This window comes from Propithecus coquereli, unplaced genomic scaffold (genome assembly GCF_000956105.1).
Source record: "Propithecus coquereli isolate 6110/MARCELLA unplaced genomic scaffold, Pcoq_1.0 Scaffold14, whole genome shotgun sequence".
Classification (NCBI taxonomy): Eukaryota; Metazoa; Chordata; class Mammalia; order Primates; family Indriidae; genus Propithecus; species Propithecus coquereli.
The window spans coordinates 2326014-2349315 of NW_012138302.1; the positions used below are offsets into that span (position 1 = coordinate 2326014).

The window sequence follows — 23302 nt, forward strand, 5'->3', positions numbered from 1 at the left end:
TGAGAGGAATAAGAAATACAGTGATGCCTTTTCTGTGTTAGGGAGTGGCCAACCAATAACTGTAGAGAGAATGAAGCAGTAATTGGACAATTACCCTATTTATCCCTGGTGAAATCCTAACAGTTGTTCGGGATGTTTTAAATTTCTTTCATGACCCAACCTTACTCCTGTCCCCTTATTCTAAACATCTCACCTTCTACTTTTGCATACTGAAGCCGTTCTTCACGAGTTCTTTCAATGTCCTTCCTTCAAGATGTCTCTGCTCTTAATTCAACCTTTTCTTACATTCCCTTCCAATACTACCATACTCCCATCTCAGAGGAAGAAGATAGCTTTTGTCATCCAAAGGTAACCCTCTATAGTGGTCTTAATCCAATGACCAATTCTTCTCAGGCAGTGGTTCTCATACCTACATACATATTAGAATCACCTGGGAAAACCAGTAAATAATGCAGGGGCCTTCCCTATCCAAAACAATTTAATCAGAATCTCTGTAGATCAAGAACAGGCATTTGTATTACAGTAATGGTCCTAGGTGAGTCTTACGTTAAGAAATAGTTGATAACCAGTACTCTGGCCTCTTGATTCATTAATTAATCTTTGTTTATTCTTCAACTTTAATCCATTTTACTGGCTCTTTCCCTCCAATCTGCAAATGTACTTCAGTCTTCTGTTGTCCTGATAAAACCACTTCCCTGGTCTCTCAGGCTATGATTCCCTGCATCATCTTCTCTCTCACTTCACTTCCTCAGTGATTCTACTCCCAGTCAGTCCTGAAGTAGCTTTCTACACAGTCTCCATATGGCCAAGAAAGTCCTTCGCTCTTCGCCCCTCCCCCAGTCTGTCTTCAGGGCCTGACATTCCTGATCACCATCACCTCTGTGAGATTCTTTCTTCCCTTGGCTTCTGTGATTCTGCATTGTCTTGGTTTCCTCCCCAGGTCTCTAAAGTTTCTTTTAAAACTATATATCTCTCTGAGTCCCCAAAGAGTACTTCTTACTGTTCTATTCTAGTAACTCTTAAATTCTGGATTTATTCTCTACCCCAAAGTGATTGCCTAAGTTTAAATGATCACATGCATGAAAATGGGTCTGAAATCTGTGTCTTTCTCCTAAGTTGCAAATTATACCTCACCAGGAGAGAGCGTCATCTTGTTGTTCCTCTTCCTCCTCAAACTCAATGTGGGCAAACCAAGCTCGTCTTCTACTGATTCCACCCCTTCTCCACGATTCCCCATTGAACTTCAGCCAGCACTGTCCTTCCAGTTTTCTGGGCTTCAAAGCTCTGGTTATTTTTCACTCTTCTCTCTTTTATTCACTCCCACCCAATATCCCATACATCTCCACGTTGTGTCTATTTTACCTTTGTAATGTGAAGACATCTATTTCCTTCTTCTCATTTCTAATTCTTACTCAAACCCTTGTTTTAAGCCACATATCAAATATCCTGTCCCCCATCATGGCATGCCAGACTCCCAGTCAAAATTCGCTTTTCCCTCCTCAGTGGTCCCAGGGCACTTTGTGGGTTGGTATGACATTTAACACATTCTACTTTTTAATATATCACTACATGTACAGTCTCCACCACCTAATTGTAAACTCTCCTCAATGTCGTATAACATATCTTTTTGTTTGGTGGAGTTAGTATCAAAAACAAGAGACTTACAATCTATCTGAGGAAGCAAAAATATCTCTCCACTCTTCCTCCCCCAGGACCCACACACATACAGACACAATACAGTGGAAATGGCTATTCCCATAAAGCATAAGGATGGCATAGGGCTTTGTGAACATAGGCCATGCTTTTTTAACAACGATCCAACACACTAGCACATATTTTATATGTGCCATTTCATTCAAACCCCCAACAAACCTGCAATTGTGTTTTATGTGTTATGAGAATCCATTTTACAGACGTAGAAACTGATGTGCAAAACATTAAGTAACTTTCCCAAGGTGATACAGCTAGTAATGGGAGAGCAGCTGTCAAATTCAGGTATGGAAGCTTATGTTCTTAGCATCGTGTGATTTCATTAGATTAAATTGGACCCGTGTCATACAGTGAGAGTTGGAGGACCAAGGAGGAAAATTCTGTTAGGGGAAGTTTTGTGGACAGTAAAGAGATGCTTTGTTGCTGAAAAAGAGTAAAATTTTCTGCCCAGTCTTCCTTTTGATCTAATTGTTCTTGGAACTTCCCAGTTGCAGAGTCACACCCTGAGCAGTAGGTAGCACGGGAGCTTTTAGTTTCCTGTGCGAGGACACTGTTATAATGTGCCAGCTCCCCTGATCTATCAGTCCATCCATTATATCATCTCTCCTTTCATCCTGAAGGCATCATCTTTAAGCAATCCCAGTTAAAATGATGAGAACCTTGGGCTTGGTCATGTGTTCTTATCAGCTAACTGCTGAGGAAAGATTAGTTCAACAGCCTTATGAAGTCCTCTCTAGACAACTCCTATTCATGCTAATGTCACTTGAAGAGAGCAGGGACCTATGTCCTCTACACAACACCCATATGCTTTTGAGAACCTAGACAGTGCTTTCTTCTGAGTAGGAATCAATACTAATTTGCAAGCAACTTGAGGGTGAGGGAGCATGTCTTCCAATCTGTTGATCAACCTTAATATCTTACTAGGCTACTGACTCGGAATGCAAATTATCCCTATTTCACTGATATAGTGTGAATTTGCATTATGTGTTTTTGAGGAGAAGAAGAAGCATAAGTGCTTCCTCTTGAAAGGGGCCCAATACTTGGTAGTTAAGAAGAACTGAATCGAACTGATTCGCAGTTGGGTCACTTATTCTACATCAGAAAAAAGGGAGAAATTGTCATTTCTGATAATGTTCTAGGTGATCCGGATAAGAGAAAAAGCATTTTTTTCTTTTAACGTAAATGTTTATGAACTCCTTAAATCTCTTTATGCTTTTAAATCCTATTCTATGACAACAGATGATGAATAGGCCTGGTGTTTTGGTACCAATTGTAGTTTCAAGCTTTGACTCTGATAAATATTTCAGGATTGAATTCTTCTTAGAAGTTCATTCAAATTTACCTACAATTATATCCTCTGAAGGTTATTTTGTAACATGCATAGTGCTTTGGAATTTCTTTGTAATGTTAATTAAGATTATAGATTCTGGAACCAGCAGGATTGAATCAGCTGAGTTTGAATCTAATTTGAATCAAAGTTACACATTTGTTATCTGTGTAACTTTGGACAAGTTACAGGACATCTCTGTGCCTCAGTTTTCTCATCTGAAAAACAGATAATAAAAAAAACAACCTCATAGCCTGTCATCAGGATGAGATGACATAATTATATAAGCATAATAAGTAATCAATGTTAGCTACTATTTATTTTAATAGATTTATTGAAACAATCTGGCTCTTGTATATTTCTTTTCAATGATTTCTTCTAATTATCTACCCTGTTTTTTTCCTTGCTTACCCTCATTCCTCCTTTTATTTTTGAGAAAACCAATTTGAACAATCCCAGTACCATAAGAATCTTTGAAGCTGAGCAGAGAATGCTGAGTGCTGGGTGACATTTCTGTCCTCAGCCAAAACCTTTTTCTCTTTCTGCCTCTGGGGCACATTCCTTGTTATTTCTGGCATTCAAAAGTGCTTTGTCTACGTATCTGGTTTTTTATTTTGTTTTAAGGAGGCATTCCTAAAAGTCTATGTTGGCCAGTATCCTGTTTATCTTTCAAAATTTTTCATCAAATCTTCTAAACACATCCAGACCAAGACTAGACCCAAACCAGGATGTTTTCTTCTAGCGTGGTGCCAGATGGCACTTAGGTAGGATAATAAAGGAAATCTGTTTCCTTCTAAACATTTTATATATCTGTAATAAATCTTAACTGACTTTAGATGAATAGCAATTTAGAAGTTCAAGTTGCAGGTGAAGGTGAAGGTTGAATTTCATTTTAATGTTTTATTAAAATTGATTTTCTTTTGTGACTATGAATTAATGCAGCATCATTTTAGACAAAGCTTGTTGACGGGAAGTGACACAAATTGAGTCCAGATAACACTGCATAGGGCAGTTTTTTTCTGCTTATCTTTATTGATAAACCACGAGTAGGAAACCCTCAGGTCTTACCATGCCTTTGAAATATGGATAACATCAAACTCTGCAATATTTAGCAAAGAAGAAAGAAATCTAAACACCATTATAGGTGCTGTCAGAAGTGACTGTGGTATTTATTCACAATCTAGCAGACTATTGAGGCTTAAAATGTATAACTTATTAGGTCATTGCTTTTGAATACAAATTATAATGATTTCAAGGTAATAGCATGTTTGAATTTCTATAACTTAAGAAAAAGCAAAAGCAAGGATAATTATATTTGCTTGAATTAAAATAGTTACAAATACATTAAAAAACCTTATAGAAATGGAAAGAACTGTGGTCTAAATTCTACCTAGTCTGGAGAAAGATGATTTTTATAAGAAAGCTGCTCGTGCACTATATTGATGAGCTCAAGCTTGATCTTGATTTTGGGGAAATGAAATAGGAAGAAAATAAAGCTCATATTACCACTGATATATACAGGGTTATGGAACATATTAGGCAAAAAAAAAATTGAGACACAATTAATATTTTGTCTGAAATGGGTTGTCAATCTGAATTATTTTAGAAATGGATGGCAGAAGAATAGAATCTTTTTCTTTTTTTTTTTTTGGTTTTGTTATGTGAAAAGTAAGATTGCAGAAAAATAGAAAACCAATTTGATGACACATTGAGGAAAAACTGTGAAATCTTTTAGAAAACATTTTGCCTCTTTGCTTAACTCTTCCTTCTCTTTCATTGCTCCTCAGTGTGGAATTTTGTGGTGGGAGTGCTGTTAAATCATCCTTCTACAGTCGACATCTGGAATCATATCTGTAAACCTTGGCCAGCATCTGGATGAGGACCAGCACCATGCATTAAGGGTTTACTTAGTATGGAGACAGCAAAGATAGATTTTAATCCACGGGAAGGCAGATTGCCTGAGTCAGCTGCCCCAGACCTTTGTACATGTGTCACATGGTTCTCTCTGTGTCCTGGAGCTCTGAATGTGGTCCTCTTGGGACCTCACATTCCAGGCCTGCACAGCTGGGGCATGTACACACTGGCATCTAGACAGAAAGTGTGTCAAATAACCAGCAGGTGTCAAATGCTGTGCTTGAAGGTCTAGGAGTCAGGCCGGCTTCGCTTGAACCCCAGTTTTGCCATGTACAAGTTGTGTACCTTGGGCAAGCTAATGCTCTTTCTGAGCATTAGATTTCTCAAGTGCAAAATGGGGATTTTAGGGCTGTTCTGAGCTTTAAATGGGAGAACACAGGTAACATGCTTAGCACAATCCTTGCTCTTATTAAGGGCTCACAAACTATAGCTGATGTCTTTGTGCAAAGTTCCTGTCATCAACAATGTCAAAGTGCTCCATAAATGTTGAGTAACATTGTGGATATTTTTAAGATCTTATCGTTAACAGTGACCATATCAAAACGAGAACTATTTCTCCATTGTTTTTGCCCCCAAATCCTCTCTGCCTTGGCAAAGCAGGCTCCAAAGGCAGCGGTGATGGGTTCACAGTTGAGGCAGGCAGAGTGGCCAGCAGTTTAGATTTCGGAGACCTGGGTGGAAAGACTGCCTCTGCCATTACTTGCTGTGTAACTTGGGGTAGGACTTTCAATGTCTTTTAACTTCAATTTCCCTGTCCTGAAATGGGGGTGATGATGCTCGACTCACAATGCTGTAATAACAGGAGATAAATTTAGTGTGAATTCAATGTGCAAAATAGGATAAGATGCTAGTTCATCCACTTCATACCAAGAAGTCTTCACAGCCAGCCTCTTGTGTGGAAGAGTATCTATCCCATGCCTACTTCTTTACTGACACTTTGTCAACTGCCCTCACTCTTATTTACCCTTTGGGGGAAATTTTTTCTTAGAAAGAATGATCTGGATCCTCACCACTTACTCAGTCCTTTAATGGCATTGCAACCTGATTTTGGTGTATAACTTTTTTTTGGAAAATGATGTCCCACTTTGCCACTGAATTAGTAAAATCCAAATCACAAAATCCAAAGCTCTTCCTCTTTGAAATCTCTATAACATTTGACATGCTTACTTACTCCCATTTTAATAGCAAAAACAGTTACCATTTATTGAGAAGCTACTATATGCTGCACTATGCTAGCCACCTTGCATACATGATTTTATTTAACTTACACAAAGCCCCTATGGGGCAGGTATTATGAACGCATTTTACCGAGGAGAAAACTGAAGCACTGAGATGTTAATTAACTTCCTCAATATCCCATAATTGTCACATAAATGGCACAAAAGAGATTGGAATCCTGTTAATACTGATGCTTTTTCTTGGAGCTTGTCCTTTTTTTAGCTTCTATTTGTAATCTTTACCTGTCTATTGAAATACCCAAAGCACTGTGTACCTTTCTTATGGCAATTGTCTTGCTGTGTTACTCCTAACTCTTGGGAACTCGATATACCTTTTGAATAATTTGTAATCCTTCAGGACCTCCTTTAGCATAATATCTTGGTGGGGCAAATTATTTTTTAACAAAAGAAGCATTAGACAAAGAATCTTTCCTTGGGCTGAAGGAAAAGTTAAAACAAAGTAAGAACATGAAAACAATGTCATGTCCTTCCTAGCTCATTTACCTTTATAGCCAACATAACACTGGCCTTCTCAAGCTAAGAGTTTCAATTAGGTTAATTGGTCAATAGGTTTGCTCATAAATGGTGCAGGGGGAGAGAAAGACAGCTGAAGAGAAAAAATGTGCATACTTTTCTCAGAAGTCGTATTTGAAAACATTGTTATTCTGACAAAAAAATCCCAGACAGGGTGGACTGTAATATGACTTAGATAAACTCCAGGTAAGGTAACTAACACACAGGAGAGAAATCTGAGCAAGTTTGCATGATGCCCAGATGGACCATAAGAGACAATGAGTGTTGTTACTTTTCCTGCTGACCTTTATTTAACAGAATTCGCTCATTACAAAAGAGCTTGCTTTAGCTTATTGTTAAAATTGCTGTTTGTTCACCTGCCTTTGAAAAATGAATGGGCAAGGGTAAGCACTGAGGTAGATTAATAGTTTCTCTGCTTGTTGTAGGTGTAATTCTCTGTCTTCTCCCTAATTCAGATTCTCTCTAATTGTTTTCTTTCTTCAGGCCAACATGGATAGCATTATTATCTTTATATTTATATATTCAGTGGGCAAGGGGCTGATGTGTGAGGTGGATGTAAAACATTGTATACAACAGTATTTTAAAGAAAAGTATGCTAAAATATAGAGAACTACTAGGTATAATGGAATTGCCATTTTGCAGGTGAAAATAATATAACATTGACCATTTTCTATAGCTTATCTTTTTATAAGACCGTAACTTATACTGACCAAAATTCTATAAGGTACATGACTATTCCACTTAAAAAGAAGAAAATGATTTGCCCAAGGACACATGCTAGATGGATTTTAAACCCAGAACAACTTTCTATTCCATCAATCTGTCTTTTTATAAAATATAGTTCCTGTTTTCAATTTGTAAGTAGAAGAAAAAAAATTATTTATGTGTATGACCATGTGATAACTAAGTATCAAAAGGTAAAATCTGCTGAAAGAGTTCAAAGATTGGAAAGGTTCCTACTAGCTTAGAGTGCAAGCAATAGAAAGGGAATAGGAAAAATGGGAAGGAGATGAGGGAAGACTTTATTTAGGAGGGACTATTAGAGAATTGGTAGGACTTTTACAGGTGAAAATGAGAGCTGAAGGAGACCTTTCGGGGCTGTTTGAAATGCATGGGGTCAAAGGACAGAGGTATGAGGACAAAATAGGTATGTTTGAGGGGTGGCAAGTAGTATAGTTCAGTTGTAACAGGGTGAGAGAAGGGAGGTAAAGATTAGGCTGGAAATTTACCCAGGCACCAGAAATTGGAGAATCCTAATATATAGTCCCAGGAGACTTTATTTGCTTGGTTAAGTGAGAGCCTAAGGGCTGTGATCAGGGAAGTTTCATGATCGAGGTCTTCCTTTGGAACTACTCATTTGGAAGGTCTATGTAGAAGAAAACCAAGGCAGGAAGATGTTAGAATAATTTTTCTCAAAATTTATATATGCTAGATCTATCTATGGCGTTCAGTAAATTTCCAGGCCTTACCCCCAAAGATTTTGATTAAATATAGGCCACATGAAATGCTATATTTTAAAAGCTCTCCAGATAATTCTTATATAGGTGAATAAAGGACTACACTTTGAAAAATATTAGACTAGAGGCAAGGAGGTTAGTTAACGAACTATCTTAATAGACCAGGCGTTAGATTAAGCAGCTTTATTTGTATGGAGAGAAAAAAGGCACAGATGCAAAAGATATTTTGAAGAAAGAATCAATAGGTCAATTAAGTCTATAGTTGTAAGAAGATTCAAAGACAATTGTTGGCTTTAAAATCTGGGAGACTGGTGGTACAATGAATAGAAACATGAGTCAGGGTGGATTTAATTTATAAGGTCTTGACAAGAGTTTAGTTTTGCCTAGTGAATTTTAAAGTCTAAAGATGACAGCCACAGGGCTATGTCTACGAAGTAGTAGGAAATATAGGACTTGGGTTGGACAGCAAGGTCAAAGATGAAGAGATGGCTTAGGGTGTAAATGTAGACAGGGACATTTGCAATTACTGAAAAAGTTTTTTAAAGTAAGAGGAGGAAAAAAAAGGATCCAGCAAAAAAGAAAACAATAGAAAAGAACTGTAACGTAAGAAGGAATCTGGGAAGTTAAACAATTAAACATAATTAAAGTCAAGGGAAGAGAGGATTTCAAGAAAAAATTTTATATATGTGTGTGTGTAGTGGTGGTAGTGAGTATCGACTATAATTTCAAAATGGTTTTTTGATGGAAGGGAACTCTAGTTCTGCTTCAGTGTTCCATAACCTCAACATCTATCCCATTATTCAAGTCAGTAATCTAGAGTTATCCTTCACGTTTTCTTCTTCTTTGCCTATGTCCTCTTGAATTTAATCCATCAGCAACTCTATGATACGATTTTGTGTCTTAGTCTATTTTATGTTGCTGTAACAATACCTGAAACTCAGTAATTTATAAAGAAACAGATATTCATTTCTTATAGTTCTGGAGGCTGGGAAGTCCAGGGTCTAGGATTCTGCATCTGATGAGGGCTTTCTAGCCATACCATCCATGGCAGAAGGCGAAAGGGCAAGAGAGAACGTACACAGGGGAGAGAAGCGAAGAGGGCCAAACTCGTCCTTTGATCAGGAGCCCACTCCCACAATAACTGACCTACTCTGGAAATAACGGCATTAATCCATCCATGAGGGCAGACACCTCATGACCTAGTCACATCTTAAAGGGTTCACCTTTTAACACGGCTGCATTGGAGATTGAGTTTCCAACACATGAATTTTCGGGGTGCATTTAAACCACAGCACTTCCTAAACATGGCTCCTTCTGGCCACCCTTTCTCCATCTCACTGCTGCCTGGTCTGAGCTACCATCATTTGGATTACTGTGATGGCCTTTCACCTGGCTTCTCAGCATCCACTCTTGCTCTTCTCCATTTTGATCACCACATTGCAGTCAGAGAGAACTTTGCAAAGCCCAGATACTATCAGCCTCCTGCTTAATACCTCTCAGGTGGCTTTCCATTGCTCCTAGAATAATGGGCAAGATCCTTACTATGACCCATAAGGTCCTATGTAGCCTGGCTTTTCTGCATTTTCCATCTTATCTCCACTCACATGCTGCTTGGCCCCTGCCCTCCAGCCATGCCAGCCTCTGTTGGGGACACAGTCCCCACCTACTCTCTGTAGCAGGCTATAAATTAAAGGGTAGCAGGATGGAGAATGGATTTAAAAAAATATATATACACCACAGCACATTTTGGGTCAAATAGAAGTAAGTTGCTTCCTTTTTATCTTATTAACTTTTTAATGACTTCATACTATTATCGAATGTAAGATATAGTAAACATACTAAACACATCATGTGTCTGAAATCAAAATTACACACAAGACAACTTCTCATATAGGCATATAAATCAGAGCATATCTACTTTCTTCACACCATTTTTTTTCAGTTTCAGTTCAGCAGATACTAAATCCACATGTCAATGGGGAAATAGACCTAGAAGATTGAGAAGCAGGTTATAATAGACATTCTTTATCCAGTTGTCTTTGTACCAGGGCTATTATTTTTTTCTATTCCCAAAAAGATTTTCTCAACTTAATATGTTATCTAAATCTTCCTCCTCCTTCAGATATAAACTTTATTTCTCTTTCTCAACTTTCATTTGATTTATTTCAACAAAGAAGTGTGTCCTATGCTGTTCTATTTTTACATTTTAAAAGCACTGCACAGGACCAAATAAAACCACTATGAAGCAAAGTTAAACCAGTCATTGATCATCTTCACAGAGAGGAAGAAACTGGACTAATTATGTTGAAATCTGGCCTCTAAAGTTAGGTATTATTTTCTTCTGGGTGTCAAGTATTTTTTTTCCTTCCTCTTTTAATTTCTTCATTTGGAATATACCAGGAAACAACAACAACAATAAATCCAAAGGCAATCAGTGGTCCTAGAATTACTACAGAAATACAATCTCTCTGCTGAAGTTTTAGTTGCATTTGATGGACTGATAACATTCTTCGCATGGTCTGAAATTTTCAGATGCTTATGCAAAACAGAACTCAAGACATTCGAGAATTATCTCATGAGCAAGATTTACCAACTGTTTCTCTCCCCTCCTCATAAAGTGCCTTATGCAGCATGTCCAGAATGATTCTCTGCATCTGATGCAAAGCAAGAAAGATTCTATAAGAGATTTGCATTTGAATTGCTGGCTATTTTTAACTTTCTAAGAGTTTCACTTTGAAAGATATTTTACCTTTGTGGATGAGTTATGGAGTCAGGTGCTTGACCTTTACCAGGTTTCCTGTGAAAATTTTAATGGAAAAAAGCCTCTAAAAGTCTGACAAAACCAAACTCATGATTTATAAACTCCTGAACTATGTCACAGAGCCCAGTGGAATTCCCAGACATATGTAGTGTAGTAAGGGCTTTATTTTGAGAAATTTCCAGATTGAATCCTCCTTTGTAAGAATCCTGTGTGGACTGGTTTGTAAATCATTTCTAATCACAGAAATGCCTGTGAACAAACAGACAGCATCAGGACCCATAAGCTCCTCTTTCCTTCTCCTTCCATAAGATCCCTGTCTATACCACAGCGTACAAAGGGGATTCAATGGAATTAAAATTTGCATAGTTTCTAGAACCCTAAATCCTCAGTCAAGCAGCTTGATAAATAAAGATAAGGTATTTACCTCATTTCTCTAATATGGCTTTACTTCAGGGGATAGGGTGAAAAGGAGAGTGTATATTAACCAAAAGTTATTTTTGAAAAATCATATAAATTGAACATGGTTCTGTTCACCTGAGATTTATAAAAACGTAGTGTCTGCTTTCATTAGTTTGTAACCTAATGATCTGGCTAAAAATTATACTTTAAAATTTTAGTTGCATATTTTACTACTTGCTGATTCTTTTTTACCCATTGAATAAATTTGTTGAAAACTGAAAATGAGCTCCCATATCCAGAATCTTTTGGACCTTTAATTTCACACTAAGGAAAACACCAAGATGACAAGGAATCTACATGTGGGATTCATCTGACATTTTCCCTATTTAGTACAAGTGCTGGCAAATGTAAACCAAAGCCCTCCTGTATACAAGCATCTTCTCTTTCTTTCCTAGGAAGTCAGCCGGCTTGACATTTGACAGCTGATTTATTCTCTCCCCTCCCCTGAGCTGAAATTCTCACTCAGGTTCATCTGTCACCCTGGCTTTGATGAGGAGGGGGTTTAGGTGTTTGCTGTCTGGGCCGTCAGACTCAAAAGTAGGCTTCGAATGGAAGGTCCCACCATGTGCTTTAGAAAGATAGTGGAATGGTGTGGGCAGACAGCAGAGAAGAAGGGAGAGAGAAACGATCAAAAAGAACATCTCATATGGGCCTGGGAATACAAAGAGAAGAGGTGAGAGGATAGGTGAATGAGAGGTTAGGAAGCCCTTGACAGATCCACATCTTTATTCTTATAAAATATTTCCATGTGGCACTCTATTTCTGAGGTGTGTGATTTATTTGTCCATGTGGTCATTTTCTCTCCTTAGGTCAAATTGGGCACTGAGAAATCCAGTATAGACACCATTGATTCATTCACTCAAGAAACACTTTTGAGCATTAAGTACTGCCAGGAACTCTACTAGACACTGGAAATCCTGTGATGACTGTGACCCAGTCCTTAACCTTTCAGAGACTTGCAGTTTAATGGGGGGCGAGAGGGTAGATAAGTGAACCAAAGATTGCAGCACAGTGTTATAAGGGCCATGGTAGAATTGTGCACAGGGTATTCTTGGAAGAAAAGGGAACGATATCTTGTGAAGATTAAAAAAAATCAAATCTTAAAAGCCTGTGACATTTTTATGACAATGGCATATCCACACTTCTGGAGAGAGATAGTGCTATTGGGACCAGTTACACTTACAGTGGTGGATTTGGGAAATTGACAAAATATTAAAGGAAACATCCACAGAAATACAATCATTAGCTGCACAAACCAATCTTTAGGAATCTGAAATTTGAGAAGTTATTTGGTATAGGATGAAGTTCAGAATTGATTGAAGAAGAGGAAAGTTTAACCCACGTGGTAAATATATCAGTATTTGAGAGTTGCCCAATAGCTTAATTGGAAGTGCTGATATTTTTATTGAGCAATTAAATGAAACACTCTTTGCATCCAAAAATTAGTAATGTTAAGCCTAGAATAACTGATGATGCTAATTGTCAATTTCATGCAGGTTGTGCATTGAAGTCATATAGAATGATCGTGCATTTACCTGGTCAATTTCTCAGGGATTCAGCCAGTGCAGCCATAGACCGACGGGGAAATGTTGAAGCTGGAGCCCGACAAGGCCCAGGGAAGACACTCTGTTGAAGTTCTAACTGTCTCAGGTGCGTGAATCTATAAAATTGGGTTTGGTATCACAGAGAGGCAGACATATTCTTTGATTTTTCCGAATTGCTTCATTCATTTTGGGTCTAATAAGAAATGAGTAAATGTCACACATTTCAGGAAAATTGGTTTCTGGTCCTGATCAGATGCTCCAAAGCCTTGAACTATGATACCTTGACGCTTAACGGCTCTTAAATGATATCTGTTGAATGAATTTGGAGACATGCAATACCAAGAAATAAAAACTAAAGGAGATCTTTAAATCAAATCTCTGTATCATCATATATACAGTTATTGTTTACATTTTCATCTTGATAATAGTGAAATATAAATAGGCAATAACCATTGTGCACTTAATTTGTGCCAAGCATGGTGCTAACAGCTAGGTAAAGGTTATTTTATTTAATCCTCATAAGTTTGTGAATGATGTATTATTTCTATCTACATTTCTGCTGATGAAAAGGAGGCTCAGTCAGGCAAGAGGCAGAAATGGGTTGCAGACTAAGGTATTCAGGGCTGTGAAGCTGGTTTTCTAATGCTCAATTATACTGCATGTCTAGGGACTGAGGTTTCTTAATTTGCAAATTTGTATTCATTCAAATTGTTCCACAGGAGTTTGAGTCTACTTTTTGTTTAGGGCAGGAGTACCTAAGACGTCTGTATTGATCATAGGGGAAAGAAAATCTCTTTTTCTGATTCTCTCTTTGAAAAAATTCCCCTAATCACCGGCAGCCTTCAGTCACTAAACACATTAAAGATGGCTAATCTGACATTCTATTTATCAGGAGTTTCTATGGCTGAAAGGAGAGTAAATTTCCATAGCATACCAGCTCTTTGACCTTGAGAGATTTGGTTAATTTCCCTGCACCTTAGTTTTCTTATCTGTTCAATGGAAAGTATGATATCTCCTGCTGAGGCCTGCTGTGAAGATTAAATGACAACAGCAATGAGAAAACTATTACTTTTTAAGATTCTTCTCTAGGTTGGGTACTCCAATGGGAAAGTGGTATACATTATTACAATTACTCTTCAACCTAAAGACGTAGGTATTACTATCACCAATTACCAATGAGGAAACTGAGGCTCGGTAAGATTTTAAAACTTGCCCAAGAATACATAGCTATGAAGTGGAGAAGGCTAGATTCAAACTAAGTTCATTTCCTCTTAAAGCCTATGCTTGTCTCAGATGTGTGTCCTTTTCACATCACACTGCCTCTCCAGAGTATAAAACATTTTAGAAATATCAGACATTCTTATTTATACTCAATTTGGACAGTAAGATTATTTTATTGTACTTTAATTGTTTGAAAACATATACTTTATGAATACTAGAGAGGTCATTGTTAAGCAGACGCTGTGATTTCACCATGCTGATTTTGAGAGAATGTAAATGACTGGTACCATTATTGATTAGTATTGGTTGATTGCTATTGTTACACAGGCTACTGGGGCTTGTACCCTCAGAAAGGCGCACTGACCCCAACTGTACCTTTGCAACCTGGTTTTGCCATCCCTTCCCTCATCACCAGAGGAGAGCAGAAAAAATATAGGACCTGTCTACATCCATAGTCATTTGTATAGGAGATCTATGAAGATGTCCTTTTTGAAATAGGAGTCATCTTTTGGATAACATCAACTTCAGGCGAACTGAATTTTTATTTGCTCTGACATAGATTGGAATCAGTGATGTGATTTTTTTTCCCTCCTGTGCAGGGAGGAGAAAGAAAATCATCTTGATAAATCTCCTTAACTTTTTTGAAAGCGTTCAGTATTTTTCTCTTTGGAAAAAGCAACAGGGTGTTATGACACAGATCTCTAACCCTGAGGTTGAAAAAACTATGCTTGGAATCTAGCTCTACTAACGGATTTTGATGGGGGAAAACATTTAGTTCCTACATCAAACAACATGTTTATTCATTTGATGATTGCTTATTGAGTGCCTCCTACATAAGAGGCCATATTCTAGGTGCTATGGATACATTTGAAAACAAAGCAAAATCCTTGTTTTCATAGAATTTACATTCTAGCAGGAGGGAGATGGACAATAAAAACTTAGCATGTAATATATTGGGGATGATATTATGGTATACTATGGCGAAAAATAAGCATTGACTGAGAATAAGAAGTATACAAGGTGGTATGATTTGAAAGGTGGTTTTCAGGGAAGTCTTCTCTGATAAAGTGATATTTGGCAGAGACCTGAAAAAAGTGAGGAACTGAGTCAAGTGGCTATGTAGGTGAAGACATTTTTAGGCAGCAGGCACAGCAAAGTCCACGGCCTTGAGGTTTGAGAGTTATTGGTGGTTTGAGGCCAGCCCAGAAGGCCAGTGTGGCTGAAGTGAAAGGGGAAAGGAAGAGTGGTAGTAGAAGAGGCCAGGGAGGGACCAGATCATTCTAGGGCATGTGGGCCACTGTAAGGCTTCGGCTTTTATCTGAAGTCAGATGGGAGAACATTGGAGGCTTTTGAGCAGAAGATATGATTTAACTTTAATATTGAAATGACCACTGGTGTTGGGTATAGAACAGAATGTGTGCATGGGACCAGGGGCTGGCAGAAGCAAGAAACTAACTGTGAAAAAAACACAGTAATCTGAGAGCTGCTGACTTGCCCAGAGTGGTAGTAGTGGAAATAAGAAGAAATAATTTAATTCTAGGTACAGTTTGAAGGTGGAGGCACTAGGGTTTTCTGTGATATGTGAAGGAAAGAAAGGATCAAAGAGGGCTCCAAGATTTTTCTTCTGAGCAAATGGAACAAAAAAGTTTCCATTTACACACATGGATAAAAGTATGGGAGGAGGACATTTTATGTGGAAATTCAGCAATCTGATTTTGAACATATTAAGTGAGAGATGCCTATAAGACATTGACATGGAAATGCTATGTAGGTCGTTGGATATTAAGTATGGAGGTTAGAGGGAAAGTTCAGGTCGGGGATTAGAATCTGTGAGCCGTGTGTGGACAGTTTCTAAGGTCTCGAGACTGGATTGGACTTATTTAGGGTTTAAGTGCAGATAAAGAAGAGATTTATAGTTGAGTCAGCACAAAGATTCAGGAGATAATGAGGAACAAGCAAAGGAGATTGAAAAAAAATCTCAATTTATAAAATAAGGAGAAATTACACACACACTCTCTCTCTCTCTCTCCTTTCCTCAGAAACCAGAGTTAAGAGGCAGGAGTCAGTCCCTGAAAAGGGATGATATTTTTCATGAAGTACCAAGAAACCTAAGGAAGAAGGGGCACCAATGGGGAATGGCACCTTTACTCAGTCATGCTTAGATAAACAAGTGACTTTGGAATTTGGAGTGAAGACACAGTGCATGATATACAGCAGGATAACGGGCGAAGATGGCAATGTGGTTGGAAGAGGAGATATAGATAAACTTTTATGATGTAAGTCTTCTTGTGACTATTAATACATACTCTTTGAAAAAAATTTAGCAACCATGCAAATGAATAAAGAGAATAAAATGCACCGATTACACCACACTGTAATGCTATTAATATTTTGTGTGCACTTTTTCTAATTTTTTCATAACACATATGTATTAAAAATTAGGATAGATGATATTGTGTATATATTATTGTAGTCTGTTTTTATTTGATATAATAGCAGGAATATTTTTGGAAGATTTATTTTTCATCGTATTTTGATGAGAGGAGGGAGATAATGAAAGAAAAGATTGTGTTAGTCTGAGAAATGCCTGGTCAAATATCTTCCACTAGAGTAGGATGATGACTGCCTGTGTATACAGGAGAGACAGAGAACAAGGACGACTCTGGATTCTAAGTGTGTTGGTGACTGATATGATGGCTGTGCCACCCACGGGGACTGAGAAAACAAGACTGGCTAAAGCTTTGCTTATTTTTTATATCAGGGTGGATTCCAGACTTGCTTTTGGTGTAGTTGTAGAATTGTTTGCTTTTCATTACTAAAATGTAGCAGAAACTGAAAAAGAAGAATATCTGCAAATGTTTTGTCTGATATCTACCAATGTAAACAGGCTTTAATTTCATTAAATTAATTTGTGATACAAAGTAGATTGTTTTGACTAAATTACTTGGTTTGGCTTTCCCCACAGCTTACAAAGAAAAAAATCTCATCACATTTTCCCTATATTTTTCATGCTGTGGGGTACAGTCTAGACATATAGAATATCAAGAATTAATATGGGAACTTTTTCTCATAAATCTGTGAAAATTGTGAAAAATCATTTTAGTTTATCAGTAGAGAGGTATGAACATGACCACAGCAAAATAATTTCTCCTGTTGACAACTTTCATGGCAAGAATTGCCTCTAAAGTAAACACTTGATGCTATTAGATTCAGAAGATATTTGTAAGACCAGAGCCGGTGAAAATCCTTTTAAAATTAATGAAATTAATGAAAGCAATAGGTGTGAACTTCTGACAACAGTAAGTAAAATGTATGTATGTATTTCTGTTCGTGTATTTTGAGCTCTCTCTTTCTATACATGGATTCTTGACTGGTGAGCTCAATTGGCTAGAGAATGGGACTTTACAAGGTCAAGGTCACATATTCCACTGGTCACATAGAAGCAGAAACCTATGTCATAGTCATCAAATGCACCAGGAATTCCGTCCAGTCATTTCATGGACGTGTGCTCTGGTCACATAAAGATCAGCTAAGAGCATTCGGCTGGCTCAGTAATATCCATCACACTGTTAGGAGAAACGAACATGCAACTTTAACATATTTGCCACCTGCTATGGGTCAATGACTTCAACTTTGTATGTGAATGGCAGTATATATACAGAAGCTCACAAAAGTACAAAATCAACTGCATCAAGAGGAGAGCAAAAATCCCACTTAGCCTTAATTCCAGTATTTAGCTGAAAAGAAAGGTATAATAATTGTCTTTCACTTTTATTGCTAGTCAATACTGCATTAATATAGAAGTTTTAGATACACTTGAAGAATATTATATGCTTTTATAAATGTATAGTTATCTCATGGATCTTTGCTATTCATTATAACCAAATTAATGCCTCAGAACACAGAGGTTTTCAAAATATAAAGCAAAATCTTTACATCTTGGGAGTTTGTGAAGTCCTTTGGGGAAACAATGTAACAGCCCTGAGAAATTCACTCGCTACATTTCTGCCACTTCACATTGAGGGTCATATGCAATGACAAAGACTGAAACTTGCATCACAGATCAAGTTGGGAAAACATTGGTTTCTCATCATTGTACTTTTGCTTTAAAAATCTCAGCCTGTGATTTCCTGACATTTCCTCTTCTGATCGAGCCATACTGATCCCATATAAAGTACAAAGCAGTGTGAGTTCCTGGGCAAATCTACTCATTATCCACCGGACTTTGGAACCCAACTGCCCCTCTCGTCTTTCAAGGAGAATTGTGCTTTTATGCTGTCCATTAAAAAAAAAAAAAAGGTAAAACGTCAAGTCTATAACCTTTAACGAATCACCATTTCCATCTGCAGCCCCAGCAGTTGTTCAAAAGCAAGAGCAGGAACAGAGAGGAAGCCCCTTCTTTTAGTTTAAAACTCTTGCCCTGCTTTAGCAAAACCATTAATGCAAACAGTGTGGGTCAGCCTTTCAATATGCAAAATGGATGAAGGTACCCAAATTTCTTTTAAAATAGATTAAATCTGAAATAGTTCTTTGTCAGGGAAATCCGTTGTAATTTTCAATCTCCCCTCATAAAAATTAGACTCTGGCCATCAAAGCACATTGACCATAGAAATAAAATAACAGGTTTCAAATCTTAAAGACAGCTTCCTCTTCTTTATTTTTCTTGGACCTTTATGCCTCCCACCTACCAAAGTCTTCACTCAACCCTACTAATAGCCCAGCTGGCACCACAGATAAGAAGCGAACTGTTTTCTTCGTGACCTCTAAGCATTCTACTCCCGGGAAAAGCAGCGTGGAATGCACACTCAGCAGGCTGTGAGCCTGGAGCCAGTTTGTCCTCGAGGCATTTCTGCCATAAAACAATACTATACGCTGTGTTTTCCTCTAAACAGACTGTCTCCCACTCCCCTCTCTCTCCCCTTCCTGCTGCTCACTCCGCACCTGGCTGCAATTCACCTCGGCGCAGAGCAAACAAAAAGCACGAAATAGCAACAGATTCCTTTGTTTTACATGCAAATCCTACCTCCGGTAGTTGTCACATCTTCCTCAAAAGCCACGCTTAATTTTTAATGACAGCGATCCAGTGCGGTCCTCCAAATAGCCACCGGTAATCATCATTACCTCTCGTGCCCACAGCCTTTGTGGACCATTAATGTCACAACCCTGGCTAACTCATAGCTTTAATACTCCTTGCTCAAAATGTCTGAAAGAGTTTGGAAGGACAATAGGAGTGACAGGCACGCTAGACAGCCATGCTCAAAATTAGTTATCCGAAGCTCCGTTAAAGCTGCTTCATACTGTTTTTAAAGCGTGCAGGAGGTAGGATCTATTAGCCTATGATAGGCATGCTGTTTCTGTTTTTATTAAATACTGTAATAGGCTGTCTGTTAGCAATGCTGTGATAGGTCCAGCATCACTTCCCCACTGCTTTCGAATTCTCATGCTAAAAAAAGAGAGAGGGCTCACAGACTTCCTTCCCAGACCCACACCACCCCGCACTGGATCAGATTTCCAAATCGTCTTTGACTACAGGAGAAAGAACTCCTTTTGCAAACAGGTATTTCTACATGGAAACTGAACTTGGGAATAAACACTCTAGGATTCCCCAAACAATTCTCTCACTGTCAGCAAGGGAATTCTGCTCTTCTTAGTTACAAAAATAAGTGTTCTCTAGAGTCAGGCAAGAGAATCAATACAAATAAGAAAAATTCTCATCCTTACTGAGGTATGACTTAGAGTATACATGTGCATAAAATCTCAAATTATGTATAAAATGGACTGAATAGATCGATGAGTGTGTTAAGTAGTTATTTGATGCTGAGTTACAAAGCTTTGTGTTTCAGTTTGAAGTAATCAGATGCTATGTACTCCTGTCAAAATGGAAAGAATTAATGGTGGATAGAAGGGATGGAGATGTGTACACTGTCTTGATCCACTTTGGACAGTCATGATCATAAAAGGTAGAAGAGAGGAGTTTTTACCATTGGCTAGAAAGGAGGGTGTTACTTGGCTGGAAATGCTACTCTGAAAAATTATAAGTACTTTTCCAAATAGATGAGCAGAAGAAAGTTCTTGGTAGCTCACAGTAATATGGAGAATGGTTTTGCTCCAACCCAGATTTAGTTATTTTCTTCTGCTGTTCTTTCTTTCCTCCTGCTTCCCCAGAAGCAATAGTTTTATAGTAGTTACTAAGGAAACTGAGAGGTCCACTCTGGTGGGAGAGGCTGAGAGAGAGCAACAGATGTAATATGGACCTGAATGTTCTATACTGCCCCACATAATTGAAAATGAACGATTAACAAACAAACAAACAAAAACTACTATAGACAAACTACTAAAACAAACTCTCAAAGGGAATGATTATAAATCACTGCTCTTTAATTTCTGGTAGTTTTGTTATCTAGAAATGCTATAGTGATTAGATCATAGCATTCATTATTTTATTATATGTAAGAACGGCATATCTGAATTGCTCGGGTGTCTGATAAAAGAAAGACATTCCTCTCCCCCTCTTTCTGTTTCTAAACTTGTGGTTGTCTGTTTGAATATGCCCGGATTGTATGTGAATTTTGGTTGTTACTTGACTGGCTGCAATTTCTGCTCAGGAGTACAATGTGATTTAACCAAATTTCCTTCTCATTGGGGTAAAGCCAAAGTCAGAAAATAGTTACTGCAACTTGAATTTAAAAAAATAATTTTGTGACTATTAAATTGCTATGATAAAGAGAAGACTTTTTTCAAATTTTCAGTTCTTAAAATAGAAAAAAAAATTCTTTTATGTTAAGCGTCCAGGACTTTCACTAGCCTCAGGATCATTCAAGAGAAATTATTTCTTACTAGAGTAATTAAATTTTCACAGTTGTGAGGAGTCCAGGAAATACAAAATTATTGTCTTTAGTACCTCAGCTTCACAGTTTGTAATTGGAGTCATTGACACTGTTGAAGTGAGAGCACAAAAATTCCAAAATGAAATTTTTGGGAAGTAATGTTTGAGGATTTTATGGAAATCCTGTTTTTTATAGGCAAGCATATCATGCAAAAATTTTCCGTGGAAGAAGAATTACTTCAGGGGAAAAGTATTTATAATATGCTCTTTTAAAAAATGACAGGAGAGTAATATTATAAATTGTATATCCCAAATATTTTTTCAAATGTAAAAAAGTTTTAAAATTATAACCTAAACACCATTTTATATATGATTTGGAAAGAGAGAGAGAGAAAAGGAGGGGATGAGAGGAGAGAGAAAATACCCCAGTTGGATGCCTCTCTCCAATTCTACCTGTGGTCAATTCAGAAAACAGCTGCTAATCATACAAGAGATGAATGAATACGACTTTGATCCTGGGATGAAGTAAGACAGTGGGACTTGGGCAGGGATGGTTAGTGATGCTTTAGGGAGGCTCTGTTCCTGGAGTAACACAGAGAGTGGGTCTCTTGGGCCTCTCTGAAAATAAAGGCAGTTCCTGAAAGGGGCAGTTCAGATGGGAGTGGAGGTGAGGTGGAGATGGTTTGTTGAGGTAATGGAGGAGGAAGCGAGGAAGGAAGGGAAAGAGGAGGAAAAGGGAAAAGAGATTTGGTGGTGAGGGGGGAATAATCTCTTGAGATAGCTTGGTGTTGGAAGAGGACACAGGCTTTGGAGCAAGGCAGCCTGATTTTCCAACTTAGTTCTTTTAGCCTGTTAGAGCTTTATGTTAAAATGAAAAGATAACAATGGTTGTTGTAAGACTGCAGCCATACGCGACAAGGTACATGATAAGGTAGAAGTGAAGCTCTCTATAAAGAGTAGTACTAAAAAAATGTTGGCTATTACTGAGCTGGAAGAAAGAGGGAGATGAATGATTAAAGAGGACGAAAGGGGCACAATAGGAAAGAAGAGGAGAAGAGAAAGAAGAGGAAGAAAAGGAGGCATGAAAAGAAAAGAGACACAGGAGGTGGAAGAGAGAAAAATTTCTGCTGTTGAATCATGTAAGATAGAGTTTCTTTCTGGTTGTTGTTTTGCTTTCTGGATCACATTGAGTAACTGTTGCTTTAGTGCTGCCTCTATTATAAAGTTTCAGATAATAAAGTGTCTTTGGAGCTCACACCTTCACCATCAAGAGAGACACCTATGCTGAATTTGTTAAAAGCTTGTTCTACCATTTTGAAAACAGCTGATCTGAGGACTGAATTTAGTAACTCTTAGCATTGCTTTTCTGGATGGTTCCCTGGGGAATGAAGTTTGGGCAGGCAGAAGGCAGGGACCGAAGTGATATTTCAGCGCTATATTACCGAACACATTCAGCAGGAATGCTCTGTGCATCTGTAACTTGACAACATTTCAACAGCATCTGCTCTCTGAATGCACATAAGAAAACTTGTTCTGGAAGAATTTGTATGTGTTAACAAATATTAGGCTGAGAACTGGAGACAGGGTGGAGTGATGTGATCGCACATGCATAGAATTTGTGGTTTACGTGCACAGCCAGCGCGAAATGGTTTAATGAATGGAACAATGAATGCATAATTTCATTATGAGTCATCACTATTAAAATGAAAATTTGATAGATACATAACCAGCAAATGTAGCTCTCTGCTACAGATACAAGTGCTAATTATATTTTGGAGCATATAATTTATCCTCTGAATAATACATCGAATAACTGCTTTTGTCTTATTGTGACTATTTTCTAGGAACAACAGGAAAGTTAGTTTAGAAACTGCTTCCTTCCTGTTATATTCCTGTGAATGCTAAAGCTGGCTCACTCTGAAGTGATCCTCAGTTATACTTCAGGTGCATAAAAAAGGCAATTCTCTACTATAAAGTCAAATGTTTAACCCTAGAAAGTAATTAAAAGACATCAGTTGAAGAAAACCTAACGTTAAAGCAGTATCTCATTTCTGGGAGAGAATGAAGTGCTTCCATTGGTCTGTATCAGTTTTCATAGATTTTCCTATGGATTTTATTTTTGTTTCTTAAAAATGTTTACTAATGAAATCATAATTTCTGAGAGTTTACATTTACAGAGTGTATTTTCCCACATGATATTTGATCCTCAGAATAAAGTTATTGGGAGGCAGGGCAACTATTAATGGTTCCATTTCCATCCAGGGAAATTGAGGATGAGGGAGGTTTAATGATTTCCCTAAGATCACATAAATATGTCTTTTAATTCATAATA

The 23302-nt window shown here is 37.8% G+C and overlaps 1 protein-coding gene across 1 annotated transcript in view; it reads right to left on the reverse strand.

The window, feature by feature from the left end:
- KCNMB2 (potassium channel subfamily M regulatory beta subunit 2) overlaps positions 1–19443 on the reverse strand; it is a 244572-nt gene extending 225129 nt beyond the window's left edge. Inside the window, exon 1 of the mRNA XM_012639409.1 lies at positions 19168–19443. The gene's annotated coding sequence lies outside the window, so the exon portion shown is untranslated. The remainder of the gene's footprint in view (positions 1–19167) is intronic.
- Positions 19444–23302: the final 3859 nt, after the last annotated feature.